At 41.4% G+C, this 18,179-nt stretch overlaps 1 protein-coding gene across 1 annotated transcript in view; it reads left to right on the top strand.

Moving 5' to 3' along the window:
• The window catches only part of RBM33 (RNA binding motif protein 33), a 324,419-nt gene that overhangs the window by 82,688 nt on the left and 223,552 nt on the right, over positions 1-18,179 (top strand). The window lies entirely within an intron of this gene.

Raw genomic sequence — 18,179 nt, 5'->3', positions numbered from 1 at the left:
CATCGGCTTACGTCCATTCGTTCAACGACCGTTACAGTGCTGAAGTTATGACAGTGCTGAAAAACTAGACGTACAATTGGTCCTCAAAGTTCCAGCCATTATACTATCCCTGTGGACATGTGCTTGTGGTCTAGGCACCCAGGTGCCCGGCTTGCAAATAGATTTCACAGGGAGCTGTGGTCATGTAATTGCCATTTGTGACATTCCCTGCTTGTTTCCCACAAGCAAAATCAATGGGGAAGCAAGCAGGGAGTGGTGTCACAGGTTGCTCTGGTAGTTCACTCCTGCTTTTTCTCCTGTCCTCCCCTGACTTCCGTATGGCAACCCCTGCATTCCTTACCTGGGACCCTCACTTCTTCCCACTTAACAAGCTGCACATCTTGGGGTTACAACAACAACCAGGACTTCCAGGATTGTCATTGCTAAGCAATATGACATCACATGATTTCATGCTGTATGACCGCATCACTTAGCGACTGCAATTTTGCTCCAAATTGTAACATGACTATCTGTATTCAAGATGGGAAGTGGTTAAAGGTCTTGTGGCAGTGTTATTTTTAGTTATTTATTCAACTTATATGCCACCCATCTCACCTGGAGGTGACTAGGCAACTTACAATATTTAAAAACCAATAAAAAACATTAAACCTTCAAAGCAATAAATAGTAACATCAAGCTAGCTTAAAATTGAGAAAGATGGGGAAGAAGGGAGCAAGATGCACAACCGGGGGTGGGGGGAGGTGGGGTCTTATCTTGGTCTGTTAACCACCTCCAGAATGATGTGCCCCCAGTGGGACCCTAGGCCAGCTGGCAGAGCCAGGTCTTCAGGCCCTTTTGGGAGGCCAAAGGGTGGGTGCGGATCTCACCTGGGGGGGAGGGGGAGAGATGTTCCAAAAGGCAGGAGCCATGGCAGAAAAGCCTCTTCTCTTTGAGCCTGCCAGCCAGAATTCCTTAACAGACAGGGTCTGCAGCAGGTCCCTTCTGCTGGAGAAAGTGGGGCAGGCTAGTCCCATTGGGGCAAGATGTCTCCTCAGATAGCCTGGACCCATGCCATGAAGGGCTTTAATAGGCTTATATATATAAAAATAATATAATCTGGTAAATTTGGATATGCCTTATTCTTCCTAATATGGGAACAGACGTGTTAAGGTGTCCCACAGTTGTCTGCTCAGCTTCACAGACATTGGCTAATTAAAGATGATACTGAAGGAAATCTCAGTTTGATGTCATAGCAAGGTGGAATCAGGTTTACTAATGAATTGTTTAGAATCTCAGTGTGACATTTTGTGAAACTACACACAAATAAGACTTCTTTTGAAGTGTCCTGTGTTACAAGAGCAATATTAAGATACATTACAATTTTCTAACCGAACATGTTGCTGTGAAACTTATCTCAGGAGTACATTTCTTCTGTCATACTAGAGACATGGGTATTTCATTGTCTGGTCTGATGTCTCATGCAAAAGTAATGTAGGTGTTTCAAGTCTTGTAGATGGAAAGTCTTGAAGAAATTCTGCTGTTTTTAAGACTGATTTAGTAATTCTGTGAATTATAATTTTCCTGTACAGTATGCATCTGTTTCTAAAGTACATATTAAACAGCAAATATATTCCATTGTCTTCTGTTTCAAAGATATGTCTGAGAAGTTCTCAGCTAATTGAGCTCCATGAACTTTGTTTTAGATTAATGAGGGATGTAGTATTTATGGTTTTCTGGGTGTTGTGGAACTCTAACTTGAAGCTTCTTTTAGCAATGCTGGTTGATGTTGATTGGAATTGAGTATATTTCTGATCTAGGCAAAGCAGATTTGAGAGCTGAATGGGTGGAAATAAATCTGTCATTCCTATTGTAGGAGAGGTTTGAAGACTGTAGTGCTTTACATTCCACCTTGAACTTTCAGGTAACCATTATGGCTGATACATCTCTCAACAACTTTGATTTGTCTATCTCTGTGTTCACAACTAGTCCTCAACTTATGATCATTCATTTAGTGACCATTCAAAGTTACAATGGCATGGAAAAAAGTGACTTATGACCGTCGCACCGTTCCTATGGTCATGTGATTGTGATTCAGGCATTTGGCAATTGTTGCATATTTACAAAGGTTGCAGTGTCCTGCAGTCATGTGATTGCCATTTGCAATCTTCCTAGCTGGCTTCTGACAAGCAAAATCAATGGTGAAGCTGGCAGGGAAGGTTGCAAATTGCCACCATGTGATGTCTTGCTTAATGACCATGGCTAAAAGAGGGTGTAAAAGGTTGTAAAATCGGGTGCAGTCATGTGATGCCTCATTTAATCACCACTCATTTAGTAACTACTCCTCTTAATGAATTTTCCAGTTCCTATTGTGGTCAGAAGTCGAGGACTACCTGTAGTGTTTTTTTTTTTTGAAAAGTTTTTTTTATTTTTTAAAACATGAAACATAAAATACATCTTTTTAGAGCAAGGATTTGATCCGGTATAAAGTAAATACAATTACTCACATTCCCTCAACCAATTTTGTTCCAAATTTTATCCATTTACCTCTTTTAAAAAAAAAGGAAAAAAAAAAGAAATCTTATTCTAAACATTTAGATTTTGAACATTCCACTGTCACCCAAAATTCTAAACAATTATTTCCAAATAGACATCATTCCAAATCTTTATCATTTTAACAATCAATATTTCATATATATTCCACATTTCTAGGACCCATTCCATCAAGTCTATATTGTACCTCTTTTAAATGGCAACTAGTATCCATAATCTTGACAAAGAATATTTTCCTCCTCTCTTAATTGTTTCTGAATCAATCAACATTTCCATCTAAAATTTGTCACTCCCAAAATACTTTATTTTAAAGTCTAATATTTAACTGATTCATAATAGCTATTTCCCAACAGTGTTTTCCGCCACTTCTATCTCTATTTATTTAACTGGTTCACAGTTTGGCTTAACTATTCTCCAGTATTGTCTCCTCCACTTCCTCCTGAGTTTATTTTTTGGCTGGCTCGCAACTTAATCAGTTGCTTTCCAGCGATGCTTTCCTCCACTCCTGACCTTACTTATTTGAGCTGGTTCACAGTATAATTTTAACTGCATACCAACGTTATCTACTTCAATCCTCCTAAATCTATTATGAAACTGGTTCGCAACTCAAATAGTTGCTTCCCAGCAATGCTTCCCTCTGCTCCAACCTCTATTTTTAACTGGTTCACAACTATATTTCAGTTGCTCTCCAGGTATATTTTCCTCCACTCCTAACTTTTTATTTTTTGGCTAGTTCACAGTTTTGCTTTAACTGTTACCTAGCGTATGCTTCCCTCCACTCCTAACTCTAATGGCTGGTTCACAGCTTTACTTTGGTTGTTTTCCAGCCCGTGCTTTCCTCCACTCCTAACTCTTGTTTTTATTTTTAACTGGTTCCCAGTTTTGCCTTAACTGTTCTCCAGTATGATGCTTTCCTCCACTCCTACCTTATTTGTAAGACTAGATCACAGCTTTACTTTCAGTGTTCTCCAGAATCATGCTTCCCTCCACTCCTAACTTCATTTGTTTAACTAATTCATAACATTTTATTTTAATTATTGTCCGGCTTTATGTTTTCCTCCATTTCTACATCTCTTATTCAATTATTTAACTTTAAATTAATTCACAATATATTACTCATATTCATTTTTGAAGACCCTGTTGTTCCGCCAGGCCGGACTATCAACACAATAGTTTTAAATTGGGGTATTTAAATTTATTGGGGTTTTAAATCTGAGCCACTTTATTTAATTATTTTAAATTTTATATTGTTGTCTTGTCTGTGTTTTTAAATAGGCTGTACACCGCCCTGAGTCCTTCGGGAGAAGGGCGGTATAGAAATAAAATTATTATTATTATTATTATTATTATTATTATTATTATTATTATTATTATTATTATTATTTTTAAATCCATTCTCCTCCATGTCTTTAACTGATTAAAAATAAAAAAGTATATCGACAAATATCTTAGCTCCTATTCTCTCCTAGGCTTTCTCCCGTGACATATTTATTTCCAGTGAATATCAACATTTTAAATCACTTTAAAATCAATTTTCTACAATTATTAAGTCTGTAATTAATTCTTCTTAATATCCAGCACCTTAGAGAACATTTTCTTCTAAATTATTAGATCTGTAAATAGAGCTTAAAAATTCCAAGTTTAAAAAAGTATTAAAACATCCAAAAATCATAATTTTCAATCATTTATACTCATTTTTTCCAAGTCAAATTGTTGTATATTCATAAAATCAACTTAGATAAAAATAATAGTGAAAAAAGAGAGAGAATAGTAACAATATTAATAATAGTTAAAATAAAAACAAAAGAAAAAAAACAAGAATAAAAATAGGAAAGAGAATAGAAATATAACAAAAGAAATTGAAAAGAGAATTTGAAAAAATAGAGAGGGGGAAAGGGACAAAAGAAAAAAAAAGAAAAAGGAAAGAAAAAAAAATAAAATAGAATTGAGAGAGAGCCCAGAGAAGAAGGAAGGTATATCCTAAAATTATTCAAAGATCAAACTCCCAGACACCATTACATCCATTTAATTCAAACTATAGTATTTTGTTATCTTGTTACTTTATATTCCATTTTTTTTCCTTCTCCAATCTATCTGAGTATATTTATTTTCCATTTCAATGTCCTCAAAATTGTAAGTTCTATAGAGTTAATTCTGAATTGACTATTCCATATATGGTATCATCATGTTCTTCTTTTGTTGCCACGCCCTTTTTCTCTTGTTGCCATGCTTAATCGGGTGCAGTCATGTGATGCCTCATTTAATCACCACTCATTTAATAACTACTCCTCTTAATGAATTTTCCAGTTCCTATTGTGGTCAGAAGTTGAGGACTACCTGTAGTGTTTTTGAAATGGTCCTGAAACCTGGAATGCCATTCCCTGGAAATTACTATCTGGGCAAAACATCTTACTGCTTTTCCATTTAATTTATAACTGACTGGGCTAAGAAGACTTTTCTAAAAACTATATGTACTTCTCATTTTTAGCTTAATTGACAAATGTTTATTGTAAATAATAAAAATAATTCTGCCATACTCTTCACATAGCTGTTTAACATGTGAGGTTGGGTAGATGAAGCTGCCCACTTGAAACATCTTTCATATTCTGGATGTTACCAAGACATTTTATAAATAAAAGTTCACCAGCTGGGCTGAATTGTTACAAATTTCTTGGAATCTGAACTGAACTATTGCTGGGGATTACTGAGGTCTATCAAGTAAAATACTGTGTTTCAATTAACAAAAGTTGTTGGGTAGTGCTCAGAGGGGCAGGTATGGAAATGGTTTTTAGATATCCAAATCATAAATCAGACTTCTCCAAACTGCCATCCCCCCACCCCAATGTTCCCTGTATTTCTTATTCCCAGAGTTTATGTTGGTTGGAATTGCTGGGAGTTGTAATTTACAGGTAGTCCTCGGTAATTATCTTACTGTAAGCTTCTCAGACGCCTTGAACTGTGAGATAGGCAGCAAATAAACTTAATAAACAAAGAAATAATGGTCTGTTATTACAGATCAAGCCAAACAAGAAGAGGATATTTGAAACGAATGCATCAATTCTGGAAAGAACATCCAGAATCAGAAATAACAGAACAGAGGCTAGCAGATCAATGTTGATTTATAATATGAAACAAAGTATTCACAGAAGCAGAATTGGAAGAAATGCAAAGGTCTACCCAAGGCAAAGAAATCAAAGCCTTGCCAGTAGTAACTCAGATTGTACCGGCAAACCAGGGGGAGTTGGCAGTAGAGGAAGCCAGCACAGCTATAGAATTGTTTCCATTCCAAAACCAGACACCCTCTCCTCTGCCTCAGAAAGAACAAAGCGCTCTAACCATAAAGAAGTAGAAGAATTGAAACAAAGACTAACTGAGCATCTAGAACTGCACAAAAACATCAGAATAAGGCTACCTGCATTGAAGCTTGTTCCAAAGAAACGACTAGCAGAAGCATTAAAAATGTCAATACTGCAATCTTTCTTCTCTCTCTCTCTCTCTCTATATATATATATATAAAAGGGTGTATGTATGTTCCAGTATAACTCTGGAACGCCTCGAGCAATTTCAACCAAACTTGGCACACAGATGACTTACTCTCTGGAAAAAATACTGTGTGGGTAAGACACCCCTAACACCCCTCGGGGTGTATGTTCTGTTAAGATACACCCTGTTGTACCTTAAAATGGCTTCTACTGTACTGTCTTAAAATGGCTTCTACTGTACAGCACAGTGGAGTTGCCATGGTAACAGCGCACCCTCCCAGCCCCGCCATAGCCGGCCAGGGGTCGTGAGAGGAGAAGGAGGGGGAGGAGGAGGACCACCGGAGCCTTAGTGCAGGAGTGAAGTGGCTCTATACTTGCCTTTGTGCCACATTTGTGCTCAAGGCAGACTTTGCCTCCTGCCACTTCGGGCTGGAGTTCACGCCTACCGCGCTCAGCCGAAGAGCTGTGGGGGGGGGGGGCGGGGGACACGGCAAGGCGATAGCCAGAGCCTTAGTGCAGGAGCAAAGCGACCCTATACTTGCCTTCGTGCCACATTTGTGCTCAAGGCAGCCCTCCCGCTGCTTCGGGCTCAGCTGTAAGCCACGTCCTGTTGCTAGGGGCGAGTGGAGCAAGATCACATTGTTGCTCCGCGTTGTAATGAGCTCCAGGAGGAGGAGGGGACCCCATCTCCTCCATTGTGAAGCGCTCTAAAGTTCACTGTGCTGCACAAGGCGCTGCGAGAGTGCCTCATGGCCTGCCTGATGCCTCATATCAGAATCGGGGGGGGGGGGAGAGATACAGAGAGAGACACAGCGAGCGAGAGAGAGAGATACAGAGGGGGGAGAGGGGGAGAGAGAGACACAGATACAAAGAGAGGGGAGGAGATAGAGAAGGGGAGAGACAGACACACAGATACAGAGAGGCGGGAGAGAGGGTGAGAGAAAGAGACACACAGAGAGATACAGAGGGTGGGAGAGAGAGAAGAGAGAGATACAGAGAGGGGGGAGCTGGCGATAAATACCTGGGCAATGCCGGGTTATCAGCTAGTATCAAATATAAGCACCAGCTCAGTGCAAGAAACAAACCAACTAGTGTACAGTACAGCTGTAGTTATAACTGAATACCTGGAATGCAAAATCAACAAAAAAAGCCAAACAGTGTGCCACCAAAATGGAAGATTAGACTCGACAATAAGACCAGAGATGCAGGGAAGCTAGAACAGATGAAAGAAAAGAAGCTGAAGAACAAGAAGGAAAGCATGATGCTTGAAACGGTGGTAGTTCAAAAGGAAACTTTTACTTAAAGTGATTGCAGAGACGTCAGGCGGAATCTGAAGTTCCCACTCAAAGCATTTTTTAAAAATTAATATTTTTATTGCATTTTTACAAGTAAACAAATCTTACTCATCTTATGCAGAACTGTGACCATTTACATACCATAACATTCCAATTCAAATACACTCTATACATTTTTACTATACACTTTAATTCTGCTTCTATTTTGTCTATTTCTTTTCCTTTTTTCTGTTCTCAATCCAATTATACCACTTCTCCCATATTGCGTAGTATTCCAAATCTATTTGTCCTTTCAGTTCAATTGTTAATTTATCCATTTCAGCACAGTCAAATACTTTTTTAATTACGAAACCTTCGGAAGGTATGTTTGTATTTCTCCAACATTGCACGAAAGCTAACCTTGCTGCGATTATTATATGTAAAATGATATATATTATTCTTTGATCGTATTTCCTTTTAGCTATCCCTAGGAGAAATAGTTCCAGAGTATATTCTATCTGATGTCCTGTTATTTCCTCTAACCATCTATGTATTTTCTTCCAATACTTCTTCAGTTCAGGGCACAACCACCATGTATGATAAAAGGTACCTTGTTTTTGACCACATTTCCAACAGTTCGGGCTTAAATTTAGATATATCTTCGCTAACCTAGAAGGTGCCAAATGCCAGCGATAGAACATTTTATATTGGTTCTCTTTGTATTTTGCAGATTTAGTTATCTTATAATTTCTATTCCAAATTTTCTCCCAATCCTCCAATTCAATACTATGCCCGACATTTTTTGCCCGCACTATCATAACTCGCTTCACTCTATCTTCAGCTCTATCAAATTCTAATAAGTAGTTATAAATTTTTGTTATCAATTTTTCATCTGGGCCAATCAATAATTTGTCCAATTGTTGCGGCACCATCTCAATTCCATATTCATCTTTGTCTTTTTTGTACCATGATTGAAGTTGCAAATATATCCAATCTATAATTATGCCCTGTTCTTCCAATTCCTGCCTATTTTTTAAATTCCCTTGGCTGTCTAAAATTTCATTGTATTTAACCATTTTACCTATATCTAGAGTGTTAGGGTGAATCAATGCTTCCATTGTCGATAATCAAGTGGGGACTTTCATATAGTGTTTTCTTTTAGTCTCTTGCCATATTTGCATCAGAGCTTCCCTTATTTTATGTCTAAAAAAATATAAATGAGATTTATTCTCCTTGTCCCATAAGAAGGCATGCCATCCTTTTTGTAGGTCGTGGCCTTCCAGTATAAGTAATCTGTTTCTCAAGTTAATCCACTCCCTGACCCATACTAAATTTGCTGCTTTATAATACAGTCGCCAATCTGGAAGCCCAAAGCCACCTCTGATTCTACTATCCTGGAGATCTATTAATTTTATTCTTGCTTTTTTACCTGCCTTTACTTTTTTAACTTTGTTGTAATTCTATTCAACTCCGTAAAAAAATTATTCTCCAATTTTATGGGTATAGTTTGAAACAGGTAATTTCGGCAGAATATTCATCTTGATGGTTGCAATTCGACTTAGTATAGATAGCTGTAATGCCCCCCATCTTTCCAAATCCAATTTTATTTGTTGTATTAATTTCACATAATTGTCTTCTTTAATCGAGGAACACCTCGCTGTCAGCCAAATCCCTAAGTATTTAATTTTTTCCGTACTCTGTAGTCCTAATTCTTCCTCTAATACTCTTTTCTGTTTTGATGCTACATTTTAACATTTTTGTTTTTGTTTTATTGATTTTAAGGCCCGATACTTCTCCGTATCTCTCTATTTCCCGTATTAGGATAGGTCCTGTCTCCCTTGGGTCATCAATAAAAAATACCAGGTCGTCTGCAAACGCCTGTATTTTATACTCTTCCTTTCTGATTTTGGTTCCTTTAATCTCTGAATTTGCTCTGATTTTCATTAATAACGACTCTAATGTCAAAATGAAGAGCAGAGGTGACAGTGGGCATCCTTGGCGAACTCCTTTCGTTATTTCGAATGGTCTTGTAATATCTCCATTTATTATAATACTTGCTTTTTGGGAAGAATATACTGTTTCAATCATTTGTTCAAATTTGTCTCCAAATTTCATTTCTCTGATTTGTCGAATCATGTAATGCCAATTTAAATTGTTGAATGCTTTCTGAGCATCCAGAAAAACAAGCGCTGCTTGTTTCTCTGGATGGACTTCGTAATATTCTAATATGTTTAATACCATTCTTATATTATCTCTAATTTGTCTCAATGGGAGAAAACCATTTTGGTCAGGGTGAATAATCTCATTTAATTTTTTTTTTAATCCTTCCTGCTATGATAGTCATGAAAATCTTATAATCAGCATTCAAAAGTGAAATTGGCCTATAATTTTGGATTTGATTTGAATCGGTACCTTCTTTCATAATCACAGTGATATATGCTTCTCTCCACGAAACAGGCATTTTTGCTTCCATCAAAACCTCACTGTACAATTCTAAAAGTATTGGTTCTATTATTTCCCCCATGTTTTTATAAAATTCCCCTGGCAGACCATCTGGTCCTGGAGTCTTATTGTTCTTTTGTCTTTGAATTGCTTCTTTTAATTCCATAATTGTTATCTCCCTATTTAACAAGATTCTCTTTTCTTCCTCCAGTATGGGCATACTTTCCTCTTTTAAATAGTCCTCTATTTTGTCTGTCTCAATTTCCTCTTGTCTATATAGATTTTCAAAATATTTTAATGCAATCTTTTTTATTTCTTCTTCCTTGTTTTGTAAATTTCCTACCTCATCGTACAACGGATGTATTATCCTATTTTCTCTTTCTTTTTTTAATTTGTATGCCAACCACCTCCCCGGCTTATTTGCATTTTCAAAAAAATATTGTTTAATGTTTTTTGCGTACTCCGCTTGTTCTATTAAATTTAATTTATGTTTGATTAATGTTAACATTTCATTAGTTTGTTCATCGCTTGGCTTTACTTGAAGCTTTTTTTCTAGCTGAACTATTTCTTTCAGTAATGTGTCCTGTTGTTTCCGTTTCTCCTTATTTCTCTTTGACATGTAAGCTATTGTTATCCCTCTTGTGTACGCTTTCATTGTATCCCATAAATTCTGTAGGGAGGTGTGTTGTTTTTTGTTTACATCGAGGAATAGGATCAATTCTTTTTTAATCTTCTGGAGGTATTCATTTTCTTGTAATATCTGCGGATTCAAACTCCATCTTTTAATTTTCCTCTTTTGACCTCTCCATATTATTTTCAGAGGGTTATGATCCGTCCAGATGTTGGGGGGATCTCTATATTTTCTATCTCCTTGCTTAATTCCCTGTTTGCCCATACCATATTGATTCTCGAGAAAGATTTATGAGGATTAGAATAAAAGGTAATTTTTTTTCCATTGGGGTTTAATGTTCTCCACACACCTATCAAATTTAACTCAACCATATCAAAGAAAGTTTTCAGTAATACATTCCTCTTTTTTTGCTTTTTCTTATCACTAACACAATCTTTTTTAATATTTACTATTCCATTGTAGTCCCCCACTATACATATGTTTTTACAACCTGTCCCAATAATCCTTTCATGTGCCCTAGTCCTGGTACCTCTTTCTTCTTGGTTCTTCTTAGCTGGCTGTCCCTTCTGGCCTGGGCAAGTGCCCTGGAGAGGCTGAGTTTTTTGTGGCCTTAAGTTAAGGGCGGGCCATTGCGTTGCCTTTCCTGAGGGGAAGATCGCTGCTGCCCTTAATTCATCTTTCTTTATAAAAAAAAATTAAAAAAAAGAACCACGCCTCCTTGACACATAGGTGGGCGCCTGGTTTTTATGATGGCGGATTCATCATTTTCCTCTGACATTTAGAGGGAGACCAGCCCGGTCAAATCGAGCAAGTCTCGTAAAAAGCAGTCGGCCAAGCGGTACACGGTGGGAGGCCACAAGTCCCGGTCTACTAAGTCATCCTCTACGACTGACAAGAACGAACTTCGTCGTCATAAGGCCTTGGAGAAACAATGCGAGAAGGCCAGCCAGGCTTCGGCTTCCTCTTCGGGCCGGGACACGGGGCTCGCGCAGCAGGCATCGTGTGCTCCTTCAGATCCGGAGCGGAGGGCAGTCCAACCCATACCGTTGGCGTTGCAGAAGGGCATGTCCCAGTCGATGCCGGATGTCTCGATAGTTGGTCTGGATTCTTTCCCGCCTCCACGACGCCAACCGTCTGCCACTTTCACACCTACGGCGGCGGGGCTCCTCTCTGTGGACCATCCCCCGCCTCCTTCTCAGTATGACTTCCAGTCGATGCTTTCCACTGCCTTGGCATCTATTATGGCGGCGGGCGCTCAAACTGCAGCACTGACCTCTTCTGCGGGGACCTCCTCGGCAGGTTTGGGAGCTGCGTGATCTTGCAGGACCCGCTCCCCCTCGCGTCTGGAATCTGATTCGTCTGAGGCTTCAGACCAGGAGGAGGAAGTGACAGAGGACCTCGAGTTTTCGGAGGATGAGGGCCTTCCTCCTGACTCCCCGGCGTTCACGGGGTTGTTCCGGCCTGCATTATTCAAGTCTCTGCTTCACAAGGCCCGGCTGACAACGAATCTGGGGTCGGTGGGGGCTCAACCCCCGGCGTCCCAGCCCGAGTCTGGCCCGCATGATGCCTTGTTCAAACAAGTCAAGCAGGAAAAGGATTTCATTCCGTGCCCTCAACTGTTCACGGATGTGTTGCAGGAGCCTTGGAGCCAACCGGGGTCGTCTACCGCGCCCAGTAACCTTGACAAGAAACTGTTCTGTTCGCCACCCGAGTTGGAAGCAATGTTGGACTTGCCCACGGTGGATGCTCCGGTGGCCAGCCTCACTTCTCATTCAATGGTGTCATCTGATCCTCTTGAAGGACTAAAATCTGAGGACAGGCGTACCGAACTGGCTTTCAGGAGATCACATCAGGCCGTAGCTTGGACGGTCAGAACGGCCACGGCCACATCGTTCTTCAATCGAGCATCTCTGATATGGCTGCGACAACTCCAAGAACGGCTCCCGCCAGAGGAACGACGTATGCATCATGATATCAATAAGATCATCGCGGCCACGGAATACTCAGCGGATGCCTCGCTGAACTTTGTCAAGTTTGCATCCCGGGCGATGGCGGCTTCCATCACGTCACGTCGCCTGTTCTGGCTTCGCCCGTGGAAGGCGGATGTCAAGGCCAAATGGAAGCTAGCGGCAGCTCCGTACAAGGCCTCCAACCTGTTTGGCGCGGCTTTGGATCCAGTCCTGGTAGAGGACAAAGACAAACGAAAGATTATGCCTTCTTCTCGCAAACAAGACAGGCGCTATACTCCGTACTCACAGCGTCAGCCCTTTTGGGCTTATTCGGGGCAGGCAGGCCCCTCCACTTACAGACAGCCCTTCCAGCAGTCTGATCGTTTCGCAGATAGGCAACGCTTCAGAGACCGTGGCAGACCTCATTCCGCGTCGAAGCGTCCCTACCGCGGGGCCAATTCTAAGCCTTTTCGCAGAGGCAAATGACTCACCGACTCCCGGTCCCGTGGGCGGTCGACTTCAAGCGTTTCGTCACCAGTGGGACCGCTCCACGACGGACGAGTGGGTCTGTCGCACGATTTCCGAAGGCCTCTCAATAGAATTTTCGGAACGCCCTCCTCGACGTTTCCTACGATGTCCTGTGCCACTGTCCATGGACCGTCGCAACCAGATGGAGGAGGAGATCTCACACCTCTTGGAGATCAGGGCGATAGAACCGGTTCCGGTGGATCAACAAGGGACCGGATTCTATTCGGTCCTGTTTTTGGTGCCGAAGTCTTCGGGAGGCGTCAGGGGGATTCTCAACCTTAAGGATTTGAATCGTACGGTACGTTATCGGCGGTTCAAAATGCATTCCCTTCGCTCGATCCTGGCTTCGATTCGTCCAGGGGACCTGATGCAGTCTGTAGACTTACGAGAGGCCTATCTGTATGTTCCGGTGCTTCCTTCGCATCGTCAATTTCTACGCTTCGAGTATGCGGGCAGTCATTACCAATATTGTGCGATGCCGTTCGGACTTTTGTTGGCTCCCCGGACTTTCACCAAGTTGGTGGCGGTGGTGGCGGCAACACTCAGTGCCATGCCGGTCAGAGCGCTCTGTTACCTGGACGATGTACTGGTCCTTTCGGCATCCAGACGGCGAGCAGTGCGAGACATGGAGCAGGTGCTCTCGGCCTTCAGGGAGCACGGATTCACTATCAGTCTGGACAAGAGCCACCTCGTCCCTTCAACCTCGATTTTACATCTCGGGACAGTAATAGACTTTGGGAAGGGGCAGGTTTTCCTATCAGAAGACAGAGTGAGAAGCATTCTTTCACTCCTGGACCAGGTCTTGACCCAGAGGTCGGTTCCCCTGTTGACATTGTCCCGGTTGTTAGGGAAGATGGTGTCGTGCTTCCGCATTGTGCCGTGGGCGCGCAGACATTCTCACCCGTTACAGTGGCTCCTGCTCCCCTTTCAGCGGGAAGGCAGCTCCAATTCGGCAAGGAAGGTGCTGGTCTCTCCGCGAGTTCGCCTATCGCTACGTTGGTGGAAGTCGCCAGCCATTCGGAGGGGATGCAGCTTTCTGGAGCCAGAACGGACTGTGATCACCACCGATGCCAGTCTTCATGGCTGGGGAGCTCACCTGGGTGCCCAAGTGGCCCAGGGACAGTGGACTCAGGCGGAACGCTGTCACAGTATCAACTTGCTGGAGCTTCGAGCGATCCACCTCGCTCTGCTACACTTCAGGTCCCTGATTCAGGACCATCATGTTCTGATACTCACAGACAACACGTCCGCCAAGGCGCACGTAAACCGCGAAGGGGGGGACGAGGTCGAGGAGCCTGATGCTCGAGTCGGAGCGCCTGTTCAGCTGGGCGGAGCGTCATTTGGTGTCGATTCGTGTGGACCACATCTCCGGGGTAGCCAACACTCGGGCGGACTGGCTCAGCAGGGAAGTGATCGATCAGGCCGAGTGGCAACTTCTTCCCAGTCTGTTTCGAGAAGCCTCGCTTCACTTCAGACGACCGGTGGTGGACCTCTTTGCCAGCCTGGCCAACGCGCAACTTCCACGGTTCATCTCTCGATTTCCATCGCTGCTCGCAGAGGACACAGACGCCCTGCGATGCAGTTGGCCAGCCGGCCTTCTGTACGCCTTCCCACCAGTGCCATTGATTCAGCAGGTGATCCGGAAGCTGCTTGTGGAGAAAGCGGAGTTGCTACTGGTGGCGCCGTACTGGCCGCGCAGACCGTGGTTCGCGGACCTCGTGGAACTTTCAACATCGGATCCGTGGCTGATTCCTCCTCATCGGATTGTGCTACGTCAGGGGACCATTCGACACCCCGAGCCCCAGTGGTTCCAGTTGGCCATTTGGCATTTGAACGCGTCATTCTGAGGAAGGGCCGCTTGCCGGACGAAGTGATTGGGACGATCCAGGCGGGCCGTAGGCCTTCCACAACAAGAATTTATGAAGCCTCGTGGAGGGCCTTTTACCGCTGGTGTGCGGGGGCCCATGTGGATCCGACTTCCGCAACTATACAGGACGTCCTAGGCTTTCTCCATTCTCTCGGGGTTGGGCAAAGGCCTGGCTCCAGCGACTCTTCGGCACCAGGTGGCGGCCCTGGCCACGGTGCTTTCCTTTCCTCCGTACACGTCTCTGTCGCATCACCCGTGGGTGAGGGGGTTTCTACATGGAGCTACGAACCTGAGGCCTCCCACGGTTCACCGTTATCCCTCTTGGGATTTGGCGCTAGTTTTACAGGCCCTTACAGTCTCGCCGTTTGAGCCGCTGGGCTCTATTTCCTTGAAGTTTTTGTCGTTTAAAGTTGCCTTTCTGATAGCGATTGCGTCGGCTCGGCACATATCTGAGCTCTCGGCTTTGTCCGTCCGGAAGGATTTGTGTATTTTCCACGCTAACACTGTCTTCACTCTTTTCTTCCCTCACGTTTTGGAACCGCAGGAAGTGGTCTGCCTTTTCTGTTTCTAAATGGATAACCGACAGTTCCAGATCTTTATTGGCTTGTATCAGTCTTTCTTCCATGTCTTATACCTCCTAATTACAACCATTTTTCCCTCTTATTCGTACAGTATAGTCCGTAGAAAAAAAATAGAAACTTGATATTATACAAGATATAATATCTATTGTTTCCATGGTTCTGTCTTAATTCTCTATACATTTATCATTCTATATTTTTTAATTTACAATTTTGTAAAGTGTGGTAGTAATATTGCTTACAATACGTATTCTTCTATATAGCTTTATACCTGTATTTATTTCTAGCTTGTTGATTGTCTTTCATCATTAATTTTCTAATCTTTGCATCTATTATCTGTCCAATTGTACCATAGGTCCCATATTAAGTAATACTCTGTTTCTCCTTTGTCTTTAATTTCCATTGTTAACCTGTCCATTTCTGCACATTCTAATATTTTCTTTATTACCATTTCCTCTGTTAGGTATGCTTCTGTTTTTCCAATTTTGTGCATACGTAATTCTAGCCACTGTTATTACATGTAACATTAAATGTTGAATTATGTTATTGTATTTCCCCGTTAGTATGCAGAATAGAATAGAATAGAATAGAATAGAATAGAATAGAATAGAATAGAATAGAATAGAATAGAATTTTTTATTGGCCAAGTGTGATTGGACACACAAGGAATTTGTGTTGGTGCATATGCTCTCAGTGTACATAAAAGAAAAGATAGGTTCATCAAGAATCATAAGGTACAACACTTAATGATAGTCATAGGGTACAAATAAGCAATCAGGAAACAATCAATATAAATTGTAAGGATACAAGCAACAAAATTACAGTCATAAGTGGAAGGAGATGTGTGGTGGGAACGATGAAGATGATTAATAGTAGTGCAGACTTAGTAAATAGACAGTGTTGAGGGAATTATTTGTTTAGCAGAGTGATGGCATTCGGGGAAAAACTGTTCTTGTGTCTAGTTGTTCTGGTGTACAGTGCTCTGTAGCATCGTTTTGAGGGCAGGGTGGATAAAAATCAATGATTTTTTTAAAAAAATCAAAAAAATCAGATTTTTTTTATTTAAATCGGATTTTGATTTAAATCGGATTTTTTTAAATAAAATGCTTTTTGAGGAAAATATATTACCATCCAAAGGTTATTCCATCATGAAATAAAGATTAGTTTTTTAATTATGTAGAATAAGGCTGTATATGTTTAATTTTTTTGGTAAATAAATTCCATTAATCCATTCACAATGTCATGCTCTTCCAGAGGTTTTTGTAAGATTATTGGGCAGTTTCTCTGCCTACAAGATATTATCACAGATGCTTGGTTTACTTTTGCAGTTCTCAAAACTGAATTTGACTCAGCAGAGATCACATGCCTCTTCTTCACAGCAAAAATGTTATAACATGAACAGAGTTGAGAAAAAGACCTTAATCCTATTGTTCTACAAACCTATGAATACAGAATCAACCCCTTCAGTGCTAAGTTTCAAGAAGTTCAGTGAATAGAATAGAAACAATATTTTTCTGATTGTTTGGAGTGGAATAGATCTGCACAAGAAGAAAGTGAAACTAAGTGTGAGGAGGAAGGGGCAAGCAGACAAGCAGTACAAAATGAAAGTGAAACTTTCTGAGCACAATACTGCACAGCCACAGACAGACAAGTCTTTGGATCTTTTTGTGTGTATGACCTGAGGTTTATCACATTCTTTCCTTGGAGGAAAAAACCTATAATGGCAGCAGGCCGTAAAAGAGACCCAGTTTGGCAATATTTTAATGACGTTCCTTTACCTATCGGTAAGGCAGGCATGCGTGCAAACTGCAAACACTGCAACAAAGAAATGCAAGGCCTGGTGGCCCGAATGAGGCAACATCATGAGAAGTGCTGTGATGAAGATGACCAAAGAAACACATTTGAACAGGCAGGATCTTCAGGTTGGTAAACATTTTTATTGAATCATATTTCTAAAGACTGCCTTGAACTGTCATGTTTGAGCAAAATTATATTTCTTACTATTACTGCATGTTACTGTCATTTGGTACAGTTATGAAGAAAAGCAAATATTCCTTTTGGGGCAGTGCTGTGTACAATAAGCAGAAATTGTATAAACAATAAAATAACAGCATTGACTTTTTGTTTAGGGGAATTCATGGATTCTGGAAACTATCCACCTTCAAGATCACCATCCTCCTGTTCTACAGTTTCAGAGTTATCCATCCAGGATAGTGCTTCATTAGCATCATCATCATCATCAGACACCCACAGCCACATATCACTATCACCTAAAAGAAAGAAAAAACCCTTCCCTCCTGGAACCACCATAGATAAGTTTGTGATAAAAACTAGCAGATTAGAAAAAGAGTTAACTGATGAAAAAATTGCCAAGTTTGTTTATGCAACAAACTCTTCTTTCCGTCTGACTGAGAACCCACATTTCATTAATATGGTTCAGTCACTGAGACCAGGATACAGTCCACCCAGCAGAGCAGATGTTGCAGGGAAACTGCTGGATAAAGTGTATGACAGAGAAATGGAGCAATGTGCAACAGCTCTGGAGGGTAGAATTGTTAACCTAAGTATTGCTGGGTGGAGTAATGTCCACAATGATCCTATTGTATGTGCTTGTATAACAACAGAAGAAGGGAAAGTCTTCCTTGCACAAACAATTGATACGTCAGGAAATGCACACACAGCAGAATACTTACAAGAAGTGGCAGTAAAAGCTATAATAACGTGAACAAAAATTCAAATGTCTAGTACGCAGTTTGGTCACAGACAATGCTGCAAATGTATCCAAGATGAGAAGAAATTTAGAAGAGCAGGAAGGGAATACAAAGCTAATAACATATGGTTGCAGTGCTCATTTGCTGCACTTCTTAGCCAAAGACTTAAGTGTTCCAGAAATAAAGAC

The sequence above is a fragment of the Pituophis catenifer genome, unplaced genomic scaffold (assembly GCF_029215685.1).
Source record: "Pituophis catenifer annectens isolate HBS135680 unplaced genomic scaffold, rPitCat1.0.hap2 SCAF_5, whole genome shotgun sequence".
In the NCBI taxonomy this organism is placed as follows: domain Eukaryota; kingdom Metazoa; phylum Chordata; class Lepidosauria; order Squamata; family Colubridae; genus Pituophis; species Pituophis catenifer.
The sequence above is the reverse complement of the archived record's forward strand: the minus strand, read 5'-3'. Positions and strand labels throughout refer to the sequence as shown.